Here is an 8,104-nt window from a genome sequence, read left to right on the forward strand (position 1 = left end):
CTTCTTGCTGGTTGTTTGGGGGTAGCTTTCTCCTTTCCTTTCTTGGTGGCCATCCTGAAAAAGGGAAGAGAAAGTAAATTAAATTTAAAGGGGTAAAGCAAGGAAGAGGGTGATGTAAGTGATAATCAATGCACAATAAAGAAGAATGACGTTAACACATGGTCCGGACTGCATGTGAAAAGTTCATCAATGGAAATATAGCAAGTGCATATGGGGACAAATAAATACAAGGGGTTTATTGGCATGCAGGCAAAGGCATGAGTAGCATAGATTAGGCATTCAATGTCCAATTTAAATATGTTATCACTCGTAACTAACTATCACGTTTGTATTGACAATTAATTTCAATGATAAAATAGTAAAGGGAATTTGTGAAAAGCAAGCATTGAATATTAGAGTAGAAAAATGTAGAGAAGTTCATAATGCCATATGGACTTTTTCACAAACACATAGCATGCATGTAGAAGAAGCTCTTGAAAATAAGAATTTGAACATGCAAGTAATCCCTTAAAAAGTAATATATAATTGTCAAACAAATTTACAACTATCCACAAGCATATAATAATAAATAATGACGCACATAAATTGATAACACCAAGTAAAAAGGAAAAAGAAAGAAAAAAAGAAAATATGAATAATGAAGGAAAAAGAAAAGAGAAGAAGATGCCATATAAAAATAAGAAGAATAATAGAAAAGTAAGGAGAGAATGAGAAAAAGAAAAAAACCTTGTTAATGGGGGGTGAGAGAGAAAAAGTGTAAAGAGTGAGAAAGAAGGAAGAAGGAAGAAAAAGAATTAAGGAGGGAAAGAAGAAAATAGGATTTGGGGAGAAAAGGATAAGATAATTGGCAAATCAGGAAAACTGTGCGACGCAAGCGACGCGGTCGCGTGAGGCACACGGTCGCGCGACTTGCGTTGAAACTGATTGACGCGGTCGCATCGGTCACGCAGTCGCGTGACCCATTTTTAGGCTAATGGCGCGAGGGTAGCCTCGCACTCGCACAACTCTCTGTTCAAAATCATATTAGTGCCAAATTTTGGGTGACGCGATCGCCTGGGGCATGCGATCGCGTGAGTGGGCTTTCAGAAGGATATGACGCGGTCGCGTCGCTCACGTGGCCGCGTGGGAAGGATTATGCGTTCAGCACCAATCCAGCACCACTCTCGCACAACTTTCGGTCGTGCACCACTTTGACGTCGAAATCCTGGTCACGCGGCCGCGTGGGGCACGCGGTCGCGTGGGAGGCCATTATTCCCATATGACGCGGTCGCGTGGGGTGATTTGTACCATTGGCACGCCTCCAGCCCTGCTCCTGCGTAACTCTCTGTCCATATTATTATTGTTTCCCATCTCCTTGCGACGCGGACGCGTCGCGTGAATTTTTTTTTTAATTAAAAATATGCAAATGCAGATGCACGAAATGTAGTAATGAAGAAAAGAGTTTTGAATAAGAAAATTAAAAATAAGGAAAAGAACGATCATACCATGGTGGGTTGTCTCCCACCTAGCACTTTGCTTTAACGTCCGTAAGTTGGACGCTCCACTAGCTCAGTCTTCGGCTATGTGGGGATCTTCCAAGAGGAAGATCTCAAGATCCTTGTTTTTCTTCAGCTTCTCGCCATGGTACAGCTTTAAACGATGTCCATTAACTTTGATAAGTTGAGAGCTTGAAGGATGACTTAGGTGATAGACTCCGTACGGTTCGGCCTTCTCTACTCTATATGGACCTTCCCATCTTGATCTCAACTTGCCTGGCATGAGCCTCAATCGAGATTTATAAAGGAGGACTAAGTCCCCAGGTTGGAACTCTTTCCTCTTGATGTGCTGATCATGTACAACCTTCATCTTCTCCTTGTATAGTCTTGAGTTCTCATAAGCTTCTAGGCGAAGGCTCTCCAGTTCCTGAAGTTACAATTTCCTTTCAGCTCTGGCTTTCTCAATTCCCATGTTGCATTCCTTTACTGCCCAAAAGGCTTTGTGCTCTTCTTCAACAGGGAGATGACAAGCTTTTCCATAAACTAAGCGGAAAGGACTCATCCCAATGGGTGTTTTGTATGCTGTTCTGTACGCCCAAAGTGCATCTTGTAGCCTGGTGCTCCAGTCTCTTCTATGAGGTTTGACTATCTTCTGCAAGATACACTTTATCTCTCTATTTGACACCTCGGCTTACCCATTAGTCTGAGGATGGTAGGCTGTTGCAACCTTATGAATTATTCCATGCTTCTTCATTAGTCCTGTTAGTCTCCTGTTACAAAAATGGGTGCCTTGATCGCTCACGATTGCTCGTGGTGATCCAAAGCGACAAATAATATGGTTTCTCACAAAGGGAACAACAGTGTTAGCATCATCATTGCGGGTAGGAATTGCTTCCACCCATTTGGAAACGTAATTCACAGCTAACAATATATAGAAATAACCATTAGAATTTGGAAATGGACCCATGAAGTCAATGCCCCAAACATCAAAAATTTCACAGAAAAGCATAATCTGTTGAGGCATCTCATCCCTCCTGGATATATTACCAAATTTCTGGCATGGAAAACAAGATCTACAAAATTCAGCAGCGTCCCTAAAAAGAGTAGGCCACTAGAATCCACAGTCTAAGATTTTTCTAGCTGTTCTTTGAGGACCAAAATGTCCTCCACTCTCAGATGAGTGACAGGCCTCTAAGATGGACTGGAATTTGCCACTAAATTCTGGTTTTCACTCCTATCCTTAATTTCTAAATCAAATTCTTGTAATAGCAGTATCCAACGTATAAGCCTTGGTTTGGACTCCTTTTTAGATAATAAATACTTTAGAGCTGCGTGGTCTGAATACACTACTACTTTAGTACCAAGTAAATAGGCTCGGAATTTATCCAGAGCAAAAACAATAGCAAGAAGCTCTTTCTCAGTAGTAGTGTAATTAGACTGAGCGGCATCTAATGTTTTAGACGCATAAGCAATAACAAAAGGATCCTTACCTTCACGCTGAGCAGTGCTGCTCCTACGGCATGGTTGGAAGCATCGCACATTATTTCAAATGGTTGGCTCCAGTCTGGTCCTCTTACAATTGGGGCTTGAGTCAGTGCGGTCTTCAACTTATCAAACGCTTGTTTGCAATTTTCACTGAACTCAAACTCAATATCTTTCTGCAGTAATCTGGATAAGGGAAGTGCTACCTTACTGAAGTCCTTAATGAACCTCCTGTAAAAACCTACATGGCCAAGGAAAGAGCGGACCTCCCTCACAGAAGAGGGGTAAGGTAAACTAGAAATAACATCCACCTTTGCTGGATCTACAGAAATGCCAGTATTAGACACAACATGTCCTAGTACAATCCCTTGTTTGACCATAAAGTGACATTTTTCAAAATTTAATACAAGGTTTGTACTGACACATCTATCTAATACTCTAGATAATCCATCTAAGCAAAGGCTAAAGGAATCTCCATAAACACTAAAATCATCCATAAAAACTTCCATACAGTCCTCAATAAGATCAGAGAAAAGACTCATCATGCACCTTTGGAAAGTAGTTGGTGCATTGCACAAGCCAAAGGACATTCTCTTGTAAGCATAAGTCCCAAAAGGACATGTAAACGTGGTCTTTTCCTAATCCTCAGGAGCTATATGAATCTGGAAATAACCTGTGTAACCATCTAAAAAGCAATAATGTGATTTACCTGACAGGCGATCCAGCATTTGACCAATGAATGGAAGAGGATAGTGATCCTTACGGGTTGCTTGGTTGAGGCGTCTGTAGTCAATGCAGACCCTCCAGGCATTCTGAACTCTGGTTGTCAGGAGCTCTCCATGCTCATTCTTCACTGCAGTGACCAAACTTCTTTGGCACCACTTGTACTGGGCTTACCCATTCACTGTCTAAGATGGGATAGATAATATCTGTCTCTAGTAGTCTGGTCACTTCCTTTTTGACAACCTCTAAGATAGTGGGGTTCAGTCTTCTCTGGGGTTGACGGACAGGTCTTGCTCCTTCTTCTAAAAATATTCTATGCTCACAGACTTGAGGGTTGATGCCTACTATGTCTGCCAAACTCCAACCCATTGCCTTCTTGTGCCTCCTCAGCACACCAAGTAGCTGCTCTTCCTGTTGAGTAGTGAGTTCCCTTGCAATGATAACCGGAAACTTCTGCCCATCTTCCAGGTAAGCATATTTGAGGTGTGGAGGAAGGAGTTTTAATTCTAACTTCTGATCATGTTCAGGCTCTGGGTTGTCTGGAGCTGGTAACAGTGGTAAAGCACTGTCATTGTCCTCTGAGAATGTCCCCACACTTGGACCTTGTCCTGTGTGCTTCTCTTCAAATTCCTCCTTATGGACTTCAGCCACGGTTTCATCTATAATGTCACACTTGAGGATAGAGTGATCCTCCGGTGGGTGCTTCATAACTCCATTCAGATTGAAGATCACTACTCGGCCATCTATTTCAAAAGAGTATGTTCCTGAAAAAGCATCTAATTTAAACTTTGAGGTCTTCAGGAATGGCCTTTCGAGTAGGATTGATGATGGCTTGTCTGAGTCATTTTGGGGTATCTCCAGGATATAAAAATCAATGGGAAATGTGAGCCCTTTAATGCCCACTAATACATCTTCAGCAACTCCAGCCACTGTGATAATGCTTTTGTCTGCTAACACAAAACGAGCTGCCGACCTTTTTAAGGGAGGGAGCCTCAAAATATCATATATAGACAAAGGCATTATACTTACACATGCTCCTAAATCACACATGCAATCATAAAATACTACACCACCAATAGTGCAATTAACCATACAAGGACCTGGGTCACTACACTTTTCAGGTAAACCACCCATTAAAGCAGATATGAAACTTCCTAAAGGAATAGTTTCTAATTCATTAATTTTGTCCTTATGTATACATAAATCTTTTAGAAACTTTGCATATTTAGGTACCTGTTGAATAACATCAAATAGAGGAACAGTTACCTCAACCTTTTTGAATATCTCTACCATTTTTGGATCAGGTTCCAGTTGCTTCCTGGGCTTCCTTGCAAGTTGTGGAAATGGAATAGGAGTGGTGTCTTCTGCAGTGTTTGTGCCTTTTGATGCTTCCTCTTGTGGTTGAACTTCTTCTTTTTCAGTTATGTCATATATGTCTTCTTCCTCTTCAACATCTTCTATTTCCACTACCTCTTCAGCTGAGGCGTGTTCTGATGGATTTGGCTCTTCTTGACTCCTCTCTTGCAGTGTGGTTCCGGACCTCAGGGTGATGGTATTAATACCACCATTGAGATTTGGTAATGGTTGAGAGGGAATTCCACTAGAGCTCAAAGGTTGGTTATTGGAGTTGTTCATTGACCCAATTTGGGAGACAAGAGCCTGCAAAGTAGCGTTCAGACCATTTAGAGTGGAATTAATGTTATTTTCCATGGTCTGTTATCTCCGATCAATAGATTGTAGTAAGTCATCATTGGCAGATAAAGAAGGATAAGTAATTTGAGAGGTTTGCTGTAGGGTATTCTGTGGTTCTTAGGATTGCCTTAGGTGGGGTGCTCTGTAAGGCTGATTCTGATTCTGCTGCCTGTTGTTGTTATTATTCCACCTCTGATATTCCTGATTATCTCTGCCTCCTCTGTTGTTGTTGTCCCTCTAATTCTGGTTAGAATTATCCTACCATCCGTGGTTGTAGTTGCCACCTTGATTGTACCCTTGATTGGGGCGGTCATAGAAGTTATGAGTGGCTGCCATGGTGTTGTCTTCCTGCTGGAGCTGCAGGCATTCATCAGTATAATGGCTGTAATCAGCACAGATTTTGCAAACTCTCTGTGGGACTAACTGTTGGTTTTGCTGTGCTGGAGAAGGTTGAGCTTGCTGAACTTGTTGTTGATTCAATTGCATTTGCTTCAGCAAGTTGGTCATTTCACAGATACTCTGAGTTAGAGCAGTAGTCTCTCTGCTAGAGGATACTTCTGCAACGACTTTTGAACGGCCTTGTTTCTGCCTGTGATTCCTAGTAGATTCAGCTAAGTCACTGATCAATTGCCATGCCTCATCAGTGGTCTTGTACTTTTTCATAGACCCATTGCTAGCACTTTCCAATGTGGTCTTATCTTGGGGCCTCATGCCCTGAGTGACGTAGTCGAGTAACACTATCTTGTCAATCATATGGTGGGGGGCAAGCTTTCAGAAGGTTATTGAAGCGCTCCCAGTACTCATAAAGAGTTTCAGAGTCATCCTGAACAATCATGGAAATGTCTTTCCTCAGTTTATCAGTAACTTCAGCTGGAAATAACTTTTCCAAGAATTCTCTTCTCAGTGTATCCCAGTTAGATACAATTGCTGCTGGTTGAGTGTAGTACCACTCTCTTGCCTTCCCCTCAAGAGAAAACGGGAAAGCTTTCAGTAAAATTGAAGTTTCATCTGCACCATCACGCCTGACAGTAGAACAGGCTGCTTGAGAATCTCTCAGGTGCTTGAAAGGCTCTTGAGCAGGTAAGCCATGAAACTTGGGCATCAAATTGAGCAGTGCGGTCTTTAATTCAAAGTCTGTAGCCACCGCTGGGTGATGCGCTTGAAATGGTTACATTGTAAAATCAGGGGCTCCTTCCTCCTGGATGGTAACTCTTTTGGTTGCTGCCATGTTACCTGTACATAAAACAACCAAATCAGTAGAACGGGGGATGGTTTCTTTCTCAAGTGACATTTCAGATCCGCCCTCAAAGAGGACTAACCGACGCCGAGCTTGCCTTATTCGTGAAATAGTTCTTTCAATCTCAGGATCGAATATTAGCAAGCTTGGATCAGGAAGCGAACGCGTCATCCAACGAAAGAAACAAGCAGCTCATAGTAGTAAAATAAAATAAAATGCAAATAAATAAAATCCAATCAATAACTTTAGCACTCTATTGCAACTCCCCGGCAACGGCGCCAAAAATTGATGGTGGCGGAAATTGGCGAGTTAAGAATGATTATAAAATATGCGTTGCAAGTATAGTTCTCAACCAACCCGAAATCCGCTTATCAATTTAGAAGGGTGTCACAGAAATTAAAATTAAAATACTGGGAGTATGGATCCCAGGTCGTCTCCCAACGAGTTGCAGAAAAGTGTGCTATTTTATTAATCAGATATTTTCAAAAAGGTTTGAGCTGAATGGTAGATAATTAAATTAGAGAATTTATATAAATTTAAATAAAAGCCTTGACTGGGAGTTGATTAGCTGGAAGCCCTATTCTTGTTGGAGTACTCTCAAGATTAATTGACAATTGAGGGTATTTATGTTTAGTTGTCCCTTACTAGGTAAGGGAAAGTCAAACAAGTTGGAATGCTGTTTCTATCCACAAGTTCCAATCCGCTCTTGGGAGGATTGGTGTTAGCGACTAGAGAGCAATCCAACAATAAACCCGATTACAATCTTTCTCTTGAGCATCCCAACACAAGGATTCCTTTCAATCAACTCCCCATCAAGTTAGGGAACTACTTGCTCATTGTAAATGTAAAATTCATGACATAAGAAAGGAAATTAAAGAAAGACATGATAAATAGTGATCAAAAGATTAATTGAAAATAAAAGTAATTCGGCGTTTCGCTTAGCCATGCGGGAACGTCGTCCATGCGGCCGCGTCACTCGTGCTATTCCATGTCGCGCGGTCGCGTTATCCATGCGGCCGCGTCACTGCGATTTCCTCTCTTCCGCGCGGTCCCGTCATCCATGCGGCCGCGTCACTTCTCGCTGGTCATCTCCTCAATTTCTTGTGTTCCTTCCATTTTTACAACCTTCCTTTCCAATCTCCAACTCATTCATGCCTTATAAAGCCTGAAACACTTAACGCACATATCACGGCATCGAATGGAATAAAGGAGAAATAAAATACATAATTAAAAGTCTCTAGGAAGCAAGTTTTCAATCATGCAATATCTTTAGGAAGGAATTATAAATGCATGCTTATTTAATGAATAAGTGGGTAAAGATCATGATAAAACCACACAATTAAACATAATATAAACCATAAAATAGTGGTTTATCACTATGTTTTGGTTTTATGCCCACCAAGTGTTTGTGAAAATGACACTTGGTAATTTTGAGTAGATTTTCACACCTTGGCTTGGGATTTGAGTTCCTAGGATACTAGAGTCATAATGTCCG

Source organism: Arachis ipaensis, chromosome B02, assembly GCF_000816755.2.
Source record: "Arachis ipaensis cultivar K30076 chromosome B02, Araip1.1, whole genome shotgun sequence".
Taxonomy (NCBI): domain Eukaryota; kingdom Viridiplantae; phylum Streptophyta; class Magnoliopsida; order Fabales; family Fabaceae; genus Arachis; species Arachis ipaensis.